The 21,170-nt window shown below is 40.2% G+C and overlaps 1 long non-coding RNA gene across 1 annotated transcript; it reads right to left on the bottom strand.

The window, feature by feature from the left end:
• Nucleotides 1-17,626: 17,626 nt before the first annotated feature.
• Nucleotides 17,627-20,919, bottom strand: LOC124273332. Its single transcript, XR_006897614.1, has 2 exons — nt 20,888-20,919; nt 17,627-17,726 (listed from the first exon to the last, which is right to left on the bottom strand). It is a non-coding gene; the product is annotated as an uncharacterized LOC124273332 (long non-coding RNA).
• Nucleotides 20,920-21,170: the final 251 nt, after the last annotated feature.

The raw sequence follows: 21,170 nt of genomic DNA, 5'->3' as shown, positions 1-21,170 counted from the left end.
GCTATGTGTTTTAAAACAGTATGATCTAAAGTAGTAAACAGGATTCTATGAGTGTTTGAGCAATTTGGTTGGTATAAATTTTCTTCTAGATTCATGAAAAGCAGGACAGCGAAATATATACTAGCCACATAAAGAAACTGTGCATTGTCAAAATATTACCCCAGTTGATAAGTACGATAACAATGTCAAAAGTACATATAAACTTTAATGGAAGGATCATGAGACCATAACAAGTCGGGAGAATTTCAATTGAAAAGTCAATCACAATGACGTCACGAGTCCACAAGCGGGACAGGGGTCAAACGTCCATGTCACAAGCTCAATAACGGGTATGTCCACCATCGGCATTGAGAACAGCAGTGCATCCACGACGCATAGAGCCTATCAAACGTGCAAGGAAGGCTTGTGGGTTGTCACGCCAGATTTTCTCAAGTTCTGTTGCAAGGTCAAGGACGTTATCTGGCGGATGAGGAAGACGGCGTAGACGTCGATCCATCCCGTCCCAAACATGCTCTATCGGGGAGAGATCCGGTGAATTTGCAGGCCAAGGCAGTAAGTCAACGTTGTGGTGTTGCAAGAAATCCATAGCAACCCTTGCCGTATGAGGGCGGGCATTGTCCCGTTGGAAGGTTAACCCAGGGCCATGACGTTGCAGAAAAAGAATTGCCACAGGTCGAAGAATCTGATCCCTGTAGCCCACACCAGTTAAGTTGCCCTGAACAATCACCAAAGGAGTTCTTTGGCGTGCTGTTATTCCACCCCAAATCATCACGGAACCACCACCAAAGCGATTCCTCTCCAAGACACAGTCCTGTGCATAACGTTCTCCCACGTGTCTATAGGCACGTTATCGTCCATCACTATGGGAAATGTTAAACCTGGACTCATCTGTAAAAACAACATTTCTCCACCAAAACAAGGGTCTGCGGACATGATTTCGGTGTTGGAGTGGATACGGCGATGTCCTCGGATGTTTCGGGCAGTCATCACTGCAGTCTGAAACCTGTGGCGAAGATGGGTCACCCTTATCCATCTGTCCTGTCTTGGCGTTGTTACACGTGGACGTCCAGAACGTGGCCGATCGATGACGTCATTTGTGTTCTGGTAGCGTCTCACCAGTGCAGAAATGGTGTTCCGGTGGCAGTGGAAATGTGCAGCCACTTGTCGTTGAGACATTCCCCCCACGGACCATCCCAATGGCCTCATGACGTTGTGCAGACGTGAGCCTTGGCATGCTATGCGTTTCAATAGCCGTTTAACTTTTTGAACGATCGCAAGGGCAGGGGTTGAGCTTTCCAAAGTGACAATATTGTGTGGCATTCATTTGCTCTGTTTCTCTTTCCCGGAATGCACGTGCAACAACGTATTGCACGTCTCAAGGACGAACCCACTGACGTCACGAACGTGGCACGTGCATGCATGTTGGATACATGTCACTAATCTCTGAGCTTGAATCCTTATGTGTCTACACAGGTTTGATAAATTTAGATTCTAAATTTGTGTATGCACAGTTTCTTTATGTGCCAAGTATATAATGGAACTCGTCTGCAGCTGCTGGCGAGTCGCAAAATTTACAAGTTCTACTTTCTCTTGGAATATTATTCCAACGCCCCGACTCAATTGGTTACCAATGATTGGATGTTCTAAATCTTAATAGTGGATAATAAATATATTTGGGCAATGAGAGAAAGGCATCAAGTGATGTTAGGGTCTTAATATATTATAGTATTGTCCCTTTGGGCCTTCTTCGAAGGGTCGTCATATGAGAGAAATATTCTCAATTACGACGCTAAACCCAAGTTCACCTCACCTCACCTACTTCTAAGGTATTCCTCCACTCTTGAAAAAATTGATCTTTTAACCTACTTTCTACCATATTCAGCAGCCATGTTCTACTAACATTACCCGGGGACATATATACATTACTAGGCCCGCATGAGTTTAGGATATTTACAACAAATTTAAGCCAAGAATAGGAATGGTTAGTTACCATACTATCTAATGACATGAAATTATAGATTACCTGCAATAATTTGAATTAGTACAGGGGCGTTGTGAGTTTATGCCAATAACTAATAATTCTTTTGGATACATGAATACTGATAGGATATCTTCAAAATTCCCCATATAAGAAATAATTAGGTGTAGACATTCTGAGACCCAAGGCTAATTTTAAAAACTTGGTATGTACGTTTTCAAGTATATCTATTTTTCCATGACCCCAAAATTCAGAGCGATACAACATGATAGCTAAAATCATTAAATCAAACGCTTTAAATACACAATCAAGTGGTAAGTCATTTTTTCTTGCCATTTTCAATAACAAAAAACATACATTTCTTAGCCTGTGTAGCTAGTACATTAATACCAACAGTGAACTTTCTATTTTTGTGAAAATTAAACCCCAAGTAGTTATAAGTATCTACCATTTCGATTTCTTCCGTGCCATAGTGAAACGATAGCTTATTTACTCTACACTTGTCACTTCCAAAAATAACAACTTTAGTTTTATCCCCAGTTACAGTCAGTCTCCATTTCTGGCAATATACATGAAAATGGTCCAGGGACCTTTGCAGGGCTGACGAGAAGGTAGCGAATAGCACTGTGTCGTCTGCATATAAAAGTACCAGCAGTTGTATGTAGATTACATTCATATCATAATTATTGATGGATATATCAACACCATTACAATCAAGTGTTTTTAACCATGATTCTAAATCATTTATAAAGATAGAGAACAATAACGGAGAAAGATTTTCTCCCTGTCGAACCCCCAAGAAACTTGTGAAAGAGGAAGACTTTTCATGGTTAAACTCAATACTGGATTTGATGTTAGAGTACATATTTTGAACTAATGTAAAGAATTTTCCTCGAATACCATAAGATAGCATTTTTGACCAAAGACCAACTCTCCAAACATTATCGAAGGCTTTAATTTAAAAAAAGTAAATGAAAGCACAGTTCAATTTATGTTCATTGGGTTTTAGGAACTCGATAACTGAATTAAGAACGAACATATTTTCAGTTGTAGAGTAACCTTTACGAAAACCGGCTTGGCAAGGAGATAATAAAGAATTAATATCTAGAAAGCTGGATAATCTACGATTAAGCATGCTTGTGAAAAGTTTTCCAAGACAGCTAAAAATTGTAATGGGCTTGTAGGAACTAGGATCACATGAGTCACCTTTGTCTTTGTAGATGGGTTAAATCACTCCAGTTAACCAAGATTCAGGAACTTCACCTGTGTCGAGTACAACATTAAAAAGTTTTTCTAGGAATGGAAGAAGTAAGTCTATTGAGTCACTCAAATAGTCGTTTTCTATTAGATCTTCACCTGATGTTATATTTCTTTTCAGTTCGGAAATTTCCTTCTGTGTTATGGCTACATTAAGAACTGAGCAGTCTAAGGGTACATGCATCTCATTAATATTTTCAGGAACCGCATCATTACACCCTTGTGCGTTTATACTCTTCAAGTATTCATATGACTCTTTAACACTAGGGGAAGAATCGTTATGTGTAGATTTTCGTTTATGCAGTAATTACCAGTAATCCCTTGGGTTCTTCTTCTCTTCTGCTGTTTTCAGTGGCTAATTTACGCTTATATCTATTCATACACTTGTTCATATATTTTTTATATTCCTTAGCTGCGTGGCGGTAATAGATTAGATTTGCCTGATTCCTATGTGTTCGATATTTCTATCTAGCTTTATGGTAGTGTCTACGTTTCTGAGTACATTCTTTTCCAAACCAAGGTTTGTTAATTTTATTGTTCTTACCATTTCCATTATAGTTATATGGACGAGAGGGACGTATGAATGGTTTAGGTGCCTTAGCAAACTATCTGGTATTCATGCTTGATAACGAAAATACTATAGGGCAGTGCACATCTGAGTATAGAGGAAAAAAATCAACGATTTCTATATGACATAGTCAACAGTGCCTGTGTCCTGAAAAGGAACTTTTCTTAATGTTGCATATTTGTCCATTCTACCATTACAAGGAAACATATCAAATTTTTTTGCAGGTATCAATCAGTATATGTCCGTAATTATTAAGTTGGTTACTGTCGTGCAAATATCGCTTAAGAGGCAGACCGAGCTCTTCTAAAACAGGTTCAGGGTCAAAGTCATGTGACGTTTCATCAGTGTCAATATCCAACTCTTCTAACAAATGTTTATCTAGACTTATATAATCACACAGTGTTCCAGTACGAGCATTAAAATCGCCAGTAAGAATGACAGTTTTACTTTGAAACACCATTCGTGAACACTGGGCAATATTTCAGCCATATTGTGACACGAACAATTTATTATTATATTACAGATCAATACAATTAGAAATCAAAAGTCTGTTGTCGAAGAACACTAAACCTATTAGTAAATCACATGTATTAATGTAAAACTAGCATGCTATCATAAAACGATATTATTAAAAAGAACAATACAATATAAAAATGGGCTGTAGGTTGCCAACAACTGAAGGTAGATCATCATGCTAGAGACCATGGTGACTTACAGTACTTTTGCTACCTGCATGGACTCTAGTTAGATTTACATCTCAGCCGTTGGCAATTTAGACAAAGTTAGCCATTAATTTAAACGAAAATATAAAATTCACGCACATTTTTAATCATAGTATATATGTCATATATACTATGATTAAACATGTGGTGAGATTAAATATACTTTGAAAGAGGTGGTCTTACATACCCTCTCAGAGGGTCAATAAAATCCCACTGTAAGATATCAAATGCAATCAAACGATTCACCAATCTGCACACATGTCAACTCCACCCTTACTGTGCGTGTCATGCTTAAACTATACCAGCCTATAAATGAAAATAAAGAAATCGATGTAACATACAAACTTACCTCGACTAATGAATGGGCCAGCCTGAAGACGACGCTGTGACAACTCTGCAACTGTTTGGCAGATATCCACGTGCTATTCATGCAACATAGCCTTAGTGCTTTTATAGTCTGTTACATGACATAGCTTATAGTTTTCTGATTCACACATGTAACACTGTTTATCGCTAGTATGATCAGTATGGACGATTATACGTCTCTACTCTCACTCAAGAGATAGAAATTAACCTACGAAAAAGCGCAGGAATGTACTTTTACGAAATCCCCTGACCGAAGAAATAAACTCTGTCAAAAAGAAACGCAACCCCTGTCCTCAGATATTAAAATTTCGTTTTGAATAAAGTTATTCCTTCTAAACGAAATTTTATGCAAATGTATTGAAATTATACACGTATTTAATGAAGATGACCATCCAAACAACTGCATTTTCACGCATGAGTGTATTTTATTGCTTATTCCGTCACAACGCAGGAAATGACCCTGGTGACTTCGCACAAAAACCCAAATGCACGTGCAAATCATGAAAATGGTAGTTAATGTAGGGGTGTATAAAAACCCAGGTGCTTTCGTATTTTATTCATTCATTTGTCGCCGAAAAGCAGTGATAAAAATGCCACGATTGAGTGCTGCCGACCGAAATATCGCCATTGGTCGTGTTCAAGCCGGAGATAGTTTTGGAACTGATGCACGGCACCTAAATGTTCACAAAACAACGATATCCCGACTTTGGAGCCGCTACAACAACTTCAATTCGACCAACGATGGCCCGAGAAGTGGAAGGCCAAGAATCACGACCCCCCTTCAAGATCGGTACATCCGGGTCCATCACCTGCGTAATCGGCATGCCCTACCAACCCTGACTGCCACACAGGTGCCAGGTTTGAGGAGAGTGTCAGCTCAAACGATTAGGAACCGTCTGAAAGAAGCGGGTTTACGTGCCTGTAGACCAGTTGTTGGACCTGTACTACGCCCCCTACATCGACGCCGACGACTCAGGTGGTGCAACAACGTAAGGATATGGACTTTACAAAACTGGAGGCGCATCTGGTTTTCTGATGAATCACGTTTTCTTTTGCAACGTCACGACGGAAGACAGCGTGTGTATAGGAGACGTCATGAACGTTTTGCGCCCATCTGCGTCCGACAGGTGGACAGATTTGGCGGAGAGAGAGTTATGGTTTGGGGAGCCATCTCATACAACCAGAAATCAGACTTGGTGATCGTTCCAGGGAACCTGACAGCCCAACGTTACATCAACCACGTGTTACAGCCGCACCTTCTCCCGATTATTGACCAACAGACACAGATTTTTCAAAGGACAACGCCCGGCCTCATACTGCACGTGCAACAATGAACTTTCTGCAGAATTCCAACGTCAATGTCTTGCCATGGCCCTCTAAATCACCAGACCTTAACCCTATTGAACACCTGTGGGATACTCTGGGTCGACGCGTACGTCAACGTTAGCCGCCGCCACAGACGCTGCAACAGCTAGCCGTTGCACTGCAGGAGGAGTGGAGAGCCATTCCCCAGGAGGGAATCCGGCGTCTTATCCGTTCTTGTCCAAGGAGATGCCGTGTAGTGATTGCAGCTCGTGGTGCTCATACGAGATACTGAGAAAGACGCCCCCTGGTGACAAACTGGTGTCTGTGAGATGACTTTTGAAATTACAATTTTCAACATGACCATCTTGGTTATTATTCTGCCAAATTTCAGACTTCTGTCTTAAATAATAAAAATGCTGTGTCGTCCTAAAACTTAAGATTAAAATCTCTAAAATACAGGGGTTGCGTTTCTTTTTTGACAGAGTTTATGTTTCAAATTTATGCACATGACAAACCATTGTTTTTCCTGAAGTTCGTGGCAAGCTGATGTATGAGAATATTTAGTGACATATTTAGTGACGTCGTTGTATAGCGTTGTTCAAAGTTTATCTTTCCCCTGCTGGCCTTAAACGGTATATAACGTTTAACATCAATCGTTCAAATGTATAATATTTTATCCTCTCCTTAAGATAGCATAAAACCACTGAACCACTAAAATCACCTTAAATTGTTGAATTCATGCCACGGGAGTCACATTAAAGCAGTTGAAAAAGTGGAAACTACACCGTATATATTCTGTAGAACAATGTCGTGACAATGAATGCCACACACTGACAAACAATTGACAAATTGACAAACAGGAATGAAGTGTAACCGAAATGGTACTGACATCAGTACAGGTTGGAAAAGTCGAAACTGCCTTTAAGTTTGTGTTTTAGCTGTGAGAACGTACTATTCCATACATAATATTGTATAGAGTTAATCAGACGCTGTGTAAGGATAGCCTGTAAATATAACCCTTACATTGGGCATGAGTGAGGGAGTAAGTTGGATTTGACGCTGCTTTTAGCAATATTCCAGCAATATCACGGCGGGGGACACCAGAAATGGGCTCCACACATTGTACCCATATGGGGAATCGGACCCGGGTCTTCGGCGTGACGAGCGGACGCTTTAACAACTAGGCTACCCCACCGCCCAATATTGGGCATGAGGTAAAGCGAGAATTTACATTGTTTTTTTATTTCCAGCAATATTTCCGGTTTCACGTCTATATGGCAACAGATATACGTTGACGCTTGTATAACAGATTGTCATGACAGGCAACAGAAACACAGCTAATCTGCATACTTTCAAGTGCATCTGAGGCTTGGTAATTCATAAGTTCAGTCGTTTTGTACCCATATACCTTCCACTACCATTTAGAGGCACTTTGGATGGAATAAGTGTCAGTGTACGTAATTACTTGTTTACATAATACGGCATTTTGAAGATACATTTGCTATCACGCGTATTACTGTTAACAGTGCCTGGTGGTGTGTCTCAGGGTTAAACATCTATATTGTCTACATGCATGAGAAGAGGATGAGCCTGCCTGTGCTCTGTACTATCCGTATCTATCCTGATTGAAAGGACATTGCTGAAACCAGACCGGGGACATTGATTGTAATTGAACCACATTTCAGTAGTGCTGTGATCCACAGTATCACAATCAGCCGCCTTGGCGAAACATTGTCCACTGACACAGTGATGGATAGCTGGATGTGGTTTAGTTAAAATACTATCGAAAGCTACGGAATCCCTGTTCAGTAATCAAGTAAATATGTAACGTTTAAGTCGCATTAAACAATACTTCAGCTTGGCGGGAAGCAGGAAATCCCCGAACTGGGCCTCAACACTTTATTCATATGGGAATCGCAAAAAGAGTGTACAGAACACCCTCACAAAGTACGAAGACCCATGTTTACAGTCCCGCTTGCTGTTGTAGGAAGAATGCGACTTTAACGTATCTCTCTCCGTAGTGTTTAAGAACAACCGTCGTAAACAAGTGGACATCAGTCTTATTCCGTTAAGAAAACCAATACCAGTGTTGCACTTTCAATATTCATGATGTATTGGTATTTAACATGAACACAAAAGCAAAAAGGAATTACAAGCACTAACAACAACAAAAACGTTTCTGTAGAAATACTTTTATCATATCGCTGCATCCTTGTACTGATTTCCTCATTAAGCTGGTTGAGAATATTAACCAGCCAGTTTCAGTAAGCTTTCGACATCAGATCTAAGCAGATGTATGCATGCTCGCTGTCGGGCAGGCAGATAGTTAGGCAGGCAGGTTGGTATGTATGATACCATATGTTTTAGAATGTGTCTCTCTCATTTTACTTCTTTCTCTCCACACTCACAGTCATATTGATTTCCAAAGTGAACAGTAGAAACATATATTGACGTCCACACAGAAGTGCAACCAATGCCGTGACTGTTTCAAGGTAAGCATGAAGATATAAAATGTGTCATGGCAACGATATTCTACTCTTTGACGATGTGTTTTTCTTTTATGACTCGTTAATGAATTATCCATTAGCATTTAACATGAACACTAAAGCAGAAAGAGTTACAGTTACTGACAACAGCAAACAAGCGTAAATATTCTTTAAAGCACAGGATTGTACCTGATGTACAACCAAATTATTGATAAAACTACGTTTAACCTATTCGATAGTGACGATGACAAATTGCCAGTTGCTGTTCCTGGTTTCTGTGCGAGACCTATATGCGCGTCTGATATAAAACATGCATTAGCATATATACCGTTTGCCCACTGCAGCTACAGCCTATGCACAGTCTTGGGGGCTGTGAAAATTTACAAATGTTTTATCAAAGCTTTCTTGTAAGTCTTATCGGAACAGCCTTTTGCATCACCATTTTTTCTGATATAATTTACGCGAAACGGAAGAGTCGAAATTAAGGTTGTTAATAAGGAGAGATTACGTATTGTAATTCCATATTATATTTCTATATTTGTCTTGTAGCTGTTTGCAAAGACACAAAAAAATTGTTATTGAAGGGGTAACTATGTCCTCGTCCAAGAACAAATGGTAAGAAACTTCGCGAATTAATACATATTTTGGGAATACATACGTGTGTATATTATTTTATTTACTTTACATAATATTTGAATGCTTATTTGGGTGTGTTTTCAGAGTCAAGGCCTTACATGGCTTATTCACAAACATTCCTGACATCTACATGAGAGAGGTCGTATTAAAGATGTGTGTCTAACTACTATTGATTACGACTAGTTTTATTGTCCACAATAAGATAGTTAGAAGATAGAAACTGTTTGTGTGTGGCTGTCTGGCAGTAAGACAATGACAGACCCAACCAATAACACTGACGTAGGTATGTACAAGCGGCATAGTAGAATCACTGATGTTATCCAGCGTTGTTTACAGCAGCATGACGGTAGTATGACGTTCAGTGTTGTGCCCTGACGCCCACGTTTCACACATACATCAGCATCTGTATACACGCAGGACGGTCCACTCTCATCACGCACAGGCATCGATGCTTACCAAATAACATCGTCCTGATTGATGTCGTTCCGCTTCTCAGAGACTAAAACTCATTTAGGTTGGTAATAACGCTCGTTTCATGACGGTTTTCCCTTTCAGAATTAGCTCAGGTCTCTGAAACGCGTTGGCCTTTGGCCGTTTTTCCTCCACTGGGGCTGTGCAATATTACCGGTAAACCGGTATATACAGGTAACGTATCTCGCGATATGATTATCGCGATATGGTTCAGATTCTGCAATATATTGGGTCATCCAGAGTTAGCTCCCTTTGAATTATCTGCCCTTGATTTCCATAGCAACAACATGTGCTCTAAAAGTGCCAAATGTACTTCTATATTTCTGTTGGTTTCATGTAACATTTTACAAATGGTATCTTGGAAGTGGCTCCCAAACTGCCAAATATTCTACCAAATGCTTTAAGTTTTGTGGGTTTCAATGGTTTCATATGTGACATTTTGGAGGAATTAAGTGGCCTCAAATGGGGTTTAGGGGGGGGGGGGGGTGATAAAAAGAAATGGTGGTACGTTTATAAAATGTCTGGCTTTGAAACGTTTGTTAACGCTTATACTTCTTATCCAAATTGAAAGTTCAGGTTTTTTTAAAAAGAGTTTATTATGCATTTATAATTTACGCACTTGGGCAGAAACCTTCCAGTCAATATATCACAATATGTATTGCAATATCTCTTAAATTATTGCAATATATCGCAATATCAAAATCAGGGCAATATCCAGCCCTATCCTCCACCCACTGACTTTATGTTCCTCCTTCCTGTACATCCTACAGAGATGACTTGAGGACATCCATAATTTTAATCGATAACGTTCCCCGCATTATAAGTCAGCATTGTGATTTTGGACTGTTTTATAACATGTTGACCCTAGAGAGGTATATATCTTTCATTAAAACACCATTTCCGTGCGGTGAGGGTTTCCTTTTGTACAGACCGTTGTTTGTTACTGGCCTAAATTTTATGTAAGTTAGACTGACTCTGGTATTTACTGGTCTTGCTGTATTCTAAATTCCACGAAGTTCTGTATCCGATAATGCTACCAGGAATAACCAGCTTCTTACCCAAAATGTGCTTCCTGCCTGACACAATCCCTTAGTGTTATTGACACAGAATCTTTCTCTAACGAAATGAGTTTTAGGTTGACTATCTTAGTTGCTAATAGATTTATATTGACCTCAAAATTAAAAGCGAATTACTTGTAAACTGCAAGTCCAATGAGATGCCGTGGTGTAATAACGAAAACAGTGAAAGTTTAACTTTGGATTTAACGCTAGAACTATGACGAGTTCTCGCTGCAAGTTAAGGTGTTACACAGTGCGTTGTATCGGTACATGGCCTACTTGACAAGACCTATATATGTATTGGTTATAGGAATGACAATGGAGTTGACATTATCTTGGGGAAATTGATTTAGAAACTACCTTCCAACAAGCGACATACTATTTAAAGTCAGTTGCAGGCGAGAGCGCTTGAACCGCTTCTTGGGGATGAAATCAGTAATTATCAACTTCTTCTGCGATTGGCGCAATCAATTTTATATACGACCATACACTTACATCGAGATCGGGCAAGGCTTAGCTGGGTAATGAGTGAAACTGACAGAGAATTAAGCAATGATACATAGTCAACCTAAAGGGCAAAGCACAACATGGGGTTGGGAGGAACTGTGAAAACAATGATTTTCTAGTCAAATACAAATTGACCTCTTCTACAAGATAATCGGAAATTCATTGCTTCAATACATATAAAGTGTAACAGATCGCGATCCTTGCCCGTAATCACTATAATAGCAGACTCTGGGCTAGCCTGGCTGCGAAGATATTGACACGGGTCTATTTAGTGTGACGTTCGTTCCTATCCATCAAATGTGATATAAAACACTGTCGTTGTAGCAAGTGAAAACAAGTCTTTATAGACGGATGCTAAATTAGAGCTATCAGGACATTTGAAGAAATCATATAAAGTTTATGTATTCAATTAATCTTTAATTCTCCTACAGAGAATATTGTTTTTCTCTTGTAGTAGTTCAAGACAACGGCATGTCGACTTGGGCATTGTATTGCCACATTGGTAACTTATGGTAAAGAGAATGCTCTATTTACGAATAATGGATTGTCCGTTTAGCAAATTAAATTACCTGGCGAACTAAATCTATTATTCCTGTATCCTCGTTCGTTTGCTTCTACCAACGCTTGTTTGGAAAATAAACGCTTCGCGGAATTTGTTTTTTAACAAGATGTATGCGTTTTACGGCGCATTCGCTCCTGTTGCAGAAAATTAAGTGTATGCCATTACCTCACCCGGGCCTTAATATGCTGGATATGCATCTTTATGATATTTCGAGAGCCTGCTTATTTTGGCTTCACCATTACATTGTTAACCATTTGGTTCCTGTATATCGGGGCTACCAACGCTAGCACTTCTGTAGCCGAAGGACTGTGATGCCGAAACTGTGTAGCTGCATAAACTGAAGGTGCGATGGTAAGCAATTATTACAATGCAACCCATTCGAATAAGGAATGTGTTTTTATCATCCTTCTCGGGCTCTGAGGAACTCGAATATGTATATACGAAACGGATTGTTGTGGAAAGCGTTTGAAGGAGTAGCGCTGGTTTTAGTATGGGATATATAGTGCGGGGTGTATATCAGACAATACACAGACAAAGAAAACAAGTGTGTTCATGATCAATACCAATGAAAGAAACCAAATACAAACGATAAACTGCTTTGAATAAAACACCTCGGGATAACCACTTTACTGAGTATTTGCCGCAGTTGGTAGAGACGTTACATTCGAAACAAAACTAATGATCCCCCCCGTAAACAATCATTGGCCCACTTTGCTTCAGGTGTTCACAACCATTAAACCAATTCTCCGTCACTTTGACCATGGTATCCCGTGTGACGAATCTGTGAAATTCCAATCTCTGCTGTGTGTAGATGTTCGTCCTGCTTATCTGCTGGTATTTACTCATTTCCTTTGAGGTCGGAAGAGTTGATGCCGTGTGATGCTGCACCAACAGTTTATGAACTATGTGTTGTCAGAACCGGGCAGCATGACGGCGAAATGCAATGACTGAATCTGGACCAGATAATCTAGTGACTGATTGTCACGCGAGTCGTGTGGGTGTTTTGCAACATGGCCGTAAGTGCCTGCGCATTTGTTTATTCAGCTCATCTAGTTAAGTCGTGCGTCCCCTGTTGCTAATTTTTGGTTGTTATGCATTGTAATAAACATCTTTTAACACCTATGTAAAAATATTATGTACCCAAGTATTAGCACACTTCTTTGCTGGTCAGAGGCTGGATGCAAACTTTCACGTCGCGTCGTGTATTGTCCTCTGCGACGTCCGCGCGGTTACGCTACAGCTTGACGTGGCCAGTTGTCCATCACACTTGGGGAAAGTCTAGAGTGCTTTGTGCATGTCGACCAGCTAGTTGTCAATCGCCGCATCGTGGGACGACCTGAGGACCGAACTTGGGAGCTCAAGACTGGTTTTTTGTGATGGTATATCTTGTTCTGGTATGTTTGTCCTATTGATCACTTGGGGTGTTAAATGTTTATTGGCCCGATACTCTCCCTGTAAGTGGCAGTAGTTAGGTCTTTATTATCCCCCACTCATTAGGTGTCACCAGTCAATATATGGTCTGATCCCTGAAGTAGTCTACTAAAGTACTGTCGGAAATAGAACAAAAACTGTTTTTTTTTCACATTTATATCCACAATTTATGTAGGTAATATGTGAAAGTGTGAAATATCTGTTAAACCAAGTTCGGCCTAACTACAGTCTCAGTGGTAGGGAGATAGGAAACGTGAACAAAGGACATTACTGATGAGAGATTAGAGCAGTAATGAGCAATGTCCAAGTCGACTTATTTGGAACAAACCTTGGCTTTATTCAAATTAATGTGTGATGATATTGTATTACAAAGAACACTTTTTTAATTTCACATTTTGAAATTAGATTAGCTTCATTATAAACGATAGATGACGTACAAAATAATATTTTTAATTGTGAAACTCTTAAGGATGTAGCTGCCATGGAGTCTCACTACCACTATAAAAACAAACAGACATGGGGGTCGTCTCAAAAGCAAAACCAGGTAGGGTGTCGCAGAAGGTCACTGATGGTTGGGGTCGGGCTAGGGGATAGAGATTCCAGAGTGGCTACGTCCCCCAGGCTTGGAAACAAGGCATTATCAACCCCATTGTAAAACCCAGCTCGGCTGATGTCCGACAACCATTAACCTACAGCGGCATCTGTTTAACATCGGTCCCTTGCAAAGTGTATTGTGACATTTTGAATTACAGGTTGACAAGATTTATCGAGGACAACCGTTTATTAGTGGAGGAACAGAACGGTTTCAGAAAGCATCGCAGTTGTGTGGATCATATTTACAGTCTCTACGAAATCCTTAACAACAGGAAAACTTCCGACCAATCGACGTTCACCTGCTTCATTGACATGAGAAAAGCAATCGACAACGTAAACAGAGACTGTTTATGGTATAAACTGAAGTTATCTGGTGTACAAGGACACATGTTAAAGGCAATCCAATCTCTATACGAAGGGGTGAGTTGTGCTGTTCGTGTGAATAACGACCTAACTCCATGGTTTAAGGTACCAATCGGCGCCAAGCAAGGATGTTTGCTGTCACCAACCCTATTCGCCATTTACATTGATGTCTTGACTGATTGGTATACGCTATATGAACTGTGGTGTTGATGTGAATGCAGAAAATATTAGTATCCTTCTTTATGCAGATGACATTGTCTTACTTGCACCAACGGAAGAGCACTTACAGTCTATGTTGGATGAAGTTCATAAATGGTGTCTCAAATGGAGATTGGAGTTAAATGATGAAAAGTCTAAAATCGTTCATTTTAGACCCCGATCGCGAAATTGCTCTCATGTCCAGTTTTCTTGTGGCGATATCTCATTGCAGTACACGGAGCACTACAAGTACCTCGGCCTATGGTTTGATGAACATTTGGATTATAAAATTGCTGTGAATCAACTAGCGAAATAGGCAGGTAGAGCTCTGAGTGCTCTCTGCACAAAGTTTTGTGATGCAGGTGGAATGGCTTACGATGTATTTACAACCCTCTACAACTCATTAGTACAGCCTATCCTTACATATGGAGCGGGTATTTGGGGGCTTTACGAACACAGAGTTATCAATGTAATTCAGAATCGAGCCTGTCGCTTTTTCCTCGGAGCCAGTAATAAAACGTCTAATATCGCCACCAGAGGTGATATGGGTTGGACCTCGTGCGTTACCAAACAACGCCTTGAAGTATATAGATTGTAGATGAGAGTACGTCATATGCCAGAGTCTAGACTCCCGCAAAATGTACACAAGTGGTCACTTAATCGGAAGAGATCCTGGGAACACAGAGTTAAATAACTGAGCGAATCGTTAGGTCTGGAACAATACCTGTACTTAGACAAATCTACAATTCCAGTTATACGCCAGAAACTGAATATCTTGGATGAACAGAAATGGTTTATTGATTTGTGGAATGATAAAGGTAATGCAACAAATGGAAACAAGCTTAGGACCTATCGCCTGTTTAAGAAGGATTTATGCCCTGAACCCTATGTAACCAATACGATGTCAAGACACCAGAGCCTGCAGTCTCCCTCTGTGCATCGAGACTGGTAGAATTCGCTAAGCCGCCTATCCCACTACATGACAGAGTTTGTCCACTCTGCCCCTGTATATCGAGGATGAAGCCCACTTCACCATCACGTGCCCGCTGTACTCAGATATTATGTACGTCGTTTTTAAATTGGCCCTTGAAATAGATCATGCTTTTATGCAGAAAAAAATCAAAGAAAAATATATTTGTTTAATGCAAAATCCTGAATGCCACCTTCTACTTGCTTCCAAGGTGCAATTTATGTGTGTATATGTATGTGTATGTATGTGTGTACCTATATGTATGTATGTATGTATGTATGGTGTGTATGCGTGTGTGTGTCAGTGTGTGTGTCAGTGTCAGTGTGTGTATGTGTGTATGTATGTCCGCGTGAGTACGTTATTGCGCATGTACGTGATAATGTTTGTGCGAGAATGACATAGCGTAATCCTGTGATTGTGTACGTGAGTGCGTGATTGTACATGTGTGTGAATGCAGGATTGCGTGAGGGGTTAAGTGAGTGCATAATTGCATGTTTGCGTGTGAGTGTGCACGTTTACGTCAATATGGTGAAGTGCTTTTATAACGTTTGTGTGATTAAAATATCATGTTATTAATCTGGAATGTATGTACTGGTGTGTTTTATTTGTATTCTCTTATTTTATTGTATTACTGTGATAATGCTTGTGATTTTAGTGTCTCATAGGCCAAATGGCCGGGTGCTTTTTGTGTTTAATGTATGTCTTTAATGTAATGTACTGTATTTTATTGCAAAAGCACGTGACACTTTAATAAACATTTTCTCTGTCTCTCTATTAGCTAAGATGAGAAAATCCTTTAGGGGAATTAAACTGGGCAAGTAACAATTTACAAATAATATTCGGGTAGATCGTCGGGTGGCCATGCTACCTATATATTTGAGACATTTATTACCATGACTGATTTAAGCCTTTCTATGGGTATCATACCATTTTACATATCTCAGCATCAACTTTATGAAAGAAAGACACGTTAGATGTTAATTCTCAGTTTTAGTAAGTTTTGACCGATTTTACGAGTAAACATGCTTTTCTGAATATCCTAGGGATACAGAGTAACAGCCTAAAAACAGTTTTTTTCTATTTCCGACAGTACTTTAGCTACTCGTTTTGAGCGGCCTGTTGTTGTGCTTGGGGTGCAAGTTCATTCATGCCTGAGCGGGTACTTAGCTTTGATAAATGGTTGTATCAACAACCTGGTTCAATGTGTATTTCCTACTATTCTGGATCATTTTCCGTGTTGGCGATGATAGCTGGCGCCGTGACGCTGATACTGTGAGCAACGACAGCACACCGTCGGTTTAAGATGCCACGCCCTCAACCAAATAACCGCGTCTGATCAGCTGATAAATTTATTCGCTCCCTTCAGCCAAGGGTTTTTGGTCCTGTTATATGAGGATGGCTGTGCCCAGCACCAAATGAATTTCCAGGAAGGTGCTGCCATATCCCTAACAGGTCTGACTTGGTACATATACATAGTAATACATTCACCCTGAGCACACATATTATGACTGAACATTCTTAATCAAGTTGACAATGCTTATTCTTGCTAGCTGACAGAACTTACTCCAGCTGACAAAGCGTACATGCTGTAGCTAACAGAACGTACTTAGTGTAGCTGACTGAATGACCGTACTCAAGCTGACACAGCGTACGTATTCCAGTTAGCTTAATGTACTTAATGTATCTGACTGAACGAACCTACTAAAGATGACACAGCGTACGTATTCTATGAAGATAAAGAATGTTCTGGATTTCATCTTCTGTTATTTTTTGATACAACGTTTGGGGCCTGTTCCGGTCCCACCATCATCCAGAAAATTCTTTATGTTTATCAAATAGCATCTTCTTAAATGCTAATCAAGCATCTAGTACGGTTTACTCCCATAAGAACTACATCCCATTTGAACTACATCCCAAATTAACTACAGGCTAGGGATTAATTAGGGATTAATTATCTGAGTAGAAGCACCCCCATGGCATGTAATGAGCACAGCCCATGAGCTCTCCCAGAAGAAATACATGCCTAAAATCCTATTGACCAGTAATTATGTTGTTGTAAAGGTAATCGAATAAGGACAAGGGCGAAGGGTATGCTGTAGTTAGTGAATGTTCTTGTATTCATATAATAGAAGAAAAAAAACAAGCCAAGCTTAGTATATTGGAGTAAAGGTAAAGGTATATTGGAGTAAAGGCGAAATATAAACGAATGAGTTTTTAAGTTAAAATAGTATTGTTATAGACTGCAACCCAGGACCTCGAGGTGTACCCCCACTGTGCCCAATGTTCTTGAAACAACAAAATGCAGTCACCCGTAGAACAATAGGGGGATTAGTTGTAGTCTGCTTCAAGGTAAAGCTGGTAAATAAATCTGAAATCTGAATAAATTGGTGAGCACATTTCAGAACAAATTGGTGAACACTAACAAATGTCACAGTTATGTATTTATATACTCTCCCAAAAAAGAAACGTATCATGAAAATAGCAATTTCATGTAGCAATGAATTAAACCGTGATTCATTTTACAAAAGGTTTTGCTCTGTTTATGAGTCCTATGGTGTTTATGTTTTGAAACATCACAACAAAACGCACCATCCGTAAAATACCCGTATTTAACAGCATGATTTTCAATTTCGGCGTGTAGTGTCACAGAATACACAATTCACATGCAATGCACGTGAAATTTGGGAATCAGATACTCTCAATGATGGGTATAAAAGGTTGATCGCTGTATTTGGAATATTGTTGACGAACGCAAAATGCCACGTCTAAGCTAAGTGAAGCCAACCGTCATATCGCCATTAGTTTGCTTGAAGCTGGCCAGTCTCAACGTGCAGTTGCCTGACGCATGCATGTTCACCAAAGCACCATTTCACGGCTCTGGGAGAGATATCGCCGGCAGAATGCGGTAGCAGATGACCCTCGTAGTGGGCAACCTCGAGCGACCACTGCGGCGCAGGATCGCTACATCCGGGTACATCACCTGCGTCATCGAACAGCTACGGCGACCAGTACCGCTGTACAAATACCCGGATTGAGGAGGCTTTCTGCACAGACCGTCAGGAACAGGTTGAGAGAGGCTGGTTTACGTGACAGAAGACCTTATTTTGGCCCTGTGCTTCGACAACAACATCGTCGACATCAAGTTCAATGGTGCACCAACGTTCAGGCTTGGAACCTACCGAATTGGCGTAGAATCTGGTTCAGTGATAAATCACGATTTCTATTGGAACGACGCGATGGAAGAATGCGGGTGTACAGACGTCGACGTGAACGTTTCGCCGACGCTTGCGTTCCCCAGGTGGACAGATTTGGCCGGGGAAGTGTTATGATGTGGGATCCGATCACCTGCCGTAGGAGAAGTGATTTGGTGATGATCCAGGGCAACCTGACAGCTCATCGGTACTGTGACGAAATCCTACGCCCACACCTCCTTCCAATCATTGATCGCCAGAGGGAGTTGTTTCAACAGGACAATACCAGGCCCCACACAGCACGTCACACTAGAGACTTCCTCCAGAACCACAACATCAATGTGCTCCCCTGGCCCTCCAGATCACCGGACTTAAACCCGATTGAACATCTGTGGGATGCCCTGGACAGACGGGTGTGACGCCGTAACCCTCAGCCCCAGACACTTCAGCAACTCGCACAGGCACTACAGGCAGAGTGGGCTGCGATTGGGCAACACGAGAATCTGAGACTTATTCGTTCGATGCCGAGGCGATGCCGTGCAGTTCTGGATGCACACGGGGGTCACACGAGGTATTGACTTCAGCGCCACCACACGTCTCCATGTGACACTCAAACTGACTTTCCTCGAGTTGGTGCCAAAGACGGATAAATCTGCATTCCCAGTGTGCAATTTCGCTATATTTCATTGACTCATAAAGCCTACAAGATGTTTCAAAAGAAACATAAAAATACAGTTGAAATTCCTATATACGTTTCTTTTTTGTGAGAGTATATATGATAAAACGAACCCCCACTTCATCACTCATCATAATGGCTAAAATCATCATATGGCAACTGTAAGTTTAGGGTTAAGAATCGAAAGAATAATAAAGTCTACTGGATATGCTGTGTCAAAGACTGCCGAGCGACACTGAATATGAATGAAAGACTTATCACTAAGTACAGCAAGAGACGTTAACAGTTGATGTCTCACCCTAAAGGATGATTTCCAGCATAGAAGAAAATCTGTTCTGCAATACCTTGATTGTGTCTCTCATTTAACTGGTGTTTCCAGTTATGCTGATGACATGTTATTGATGTTACTCATACTGATGTTTCTTAAGATGCATATCAATTGTATGTTAATATATTATTATTTCAAACTCATTACACTTTTCTCTTGCTGAGTTAATGCCAGTAACATACTAGTATATGAATTAAGTATGTAGTTTATGACTTAAGGGTTAAGTACACTATACTACACTAGACGCCAAAAGAAACGTTACCTTCCTACCTTTATGAATTACCGAAAAACTGTCAAAGACATGTTAAAAGGTACTAGTATTAGTTTACAAGAAAGCTGAACAACACAGCTTTATGCAAATCACGAAACAAAATTCTCAAATGCATTCATATTTAGGAGAAATGCATCTTTTTCAGAAGCGTTAAATTGTCTTATATTCGTCCATGCCGAAAGAAACCAATAATAGTGATTTTGATGTCTAAAAGAAAGGTTGAAATAAATGTCTGTTTTGGGACAATGATAAACCATTGAAAGTCACCATTTTTCAACTATTAAAACAAGAAACAACTGTTGTAGAGTGTGTAAAATTGTAAAATAATAACTCCTATGATCTCAGTCTTTTAAAACATTTCTGCTGATTTGCATTAGTGAAAACAAGTAAAACGTGTCTTTGATACTGTGAAAAAATGTTTAGGAACATCTAACATTCAAAGTAACATTTTTCCATTTTCTGCTTACACATAGCAATATCAATCGCCAAAACGCAGCAATATTCAAGCAGTATTTGCATCCATTTCACATGTAGAATGATTCTATAGGGTATGAAGAGAGCCTAGAATACATGATATGATACACAAGTACGAGAAATATGCCACGATTAACAGCTGAAGAGAGAGAAAGAGCCATTGGGATGGTGCAGATGGGGTCGACACACAATGCTGTTGCCAATGCCCTCGGACGCCACCGTATCACGGTTATACGACTTATTCAGGGCTTCAGACAGACTTGGGTCACCGTAGACAGACCAAGAAGTGCACATCCACGCACCACAACGCCAGCTGAAGAAAGGTACCTCCGTCATTAAGGAAGGAGGGTAACGTTTCTTTTGGCGTTTAGTGTAAACATCACTGCCCACTAGCCTGATGCAGACTATGCCCTAATCACTCTGTTGTTTTAACACTGCTCATTTCCAAAAGTGGGCACAGTGGGAGTAAACCGACCTCGATGCATTTGGCTACTTATTGATCTGGGCTAAACTAGGTCTACATGGATCAGATTGATAGGTAATATGTAATAGATATATAAGCCATATCTTCTTAGGTAGTTGAAAGTGCTGTTCATAAAACAGTAAAAGTCCCAAGAGTCCCATGAAAACAAAAGAAACAAATACAGAGATGGACTTTTTTCCATTTGTTTATAGCTACAATCCTAATTACTATACAATTATGCCCATTATAAAAGCAAATCTTCCAATTTTGTATAAACGTGATACTATGAAAAAAG

This window comes from Haliotis rubra, unplaced genomic scaffold, assembly GCF_003918875.1.
Source record: "Haliotis rubra isolate DU_JTF1 unplaced genomic scaffold, ASM391887v1 Scf18, whole genome shotgun sequence".
NCBI classification, from domain to species: domain Eukaryota; kingdom Metazoa; phylum Mollusca; class Gastropoda; order Lepetellida; family Haliotidae; genus Haliotis; species Haliotis rubra.
This window is presented reverse-complemented; position numbering and strand designations above follow the sequence as displayed.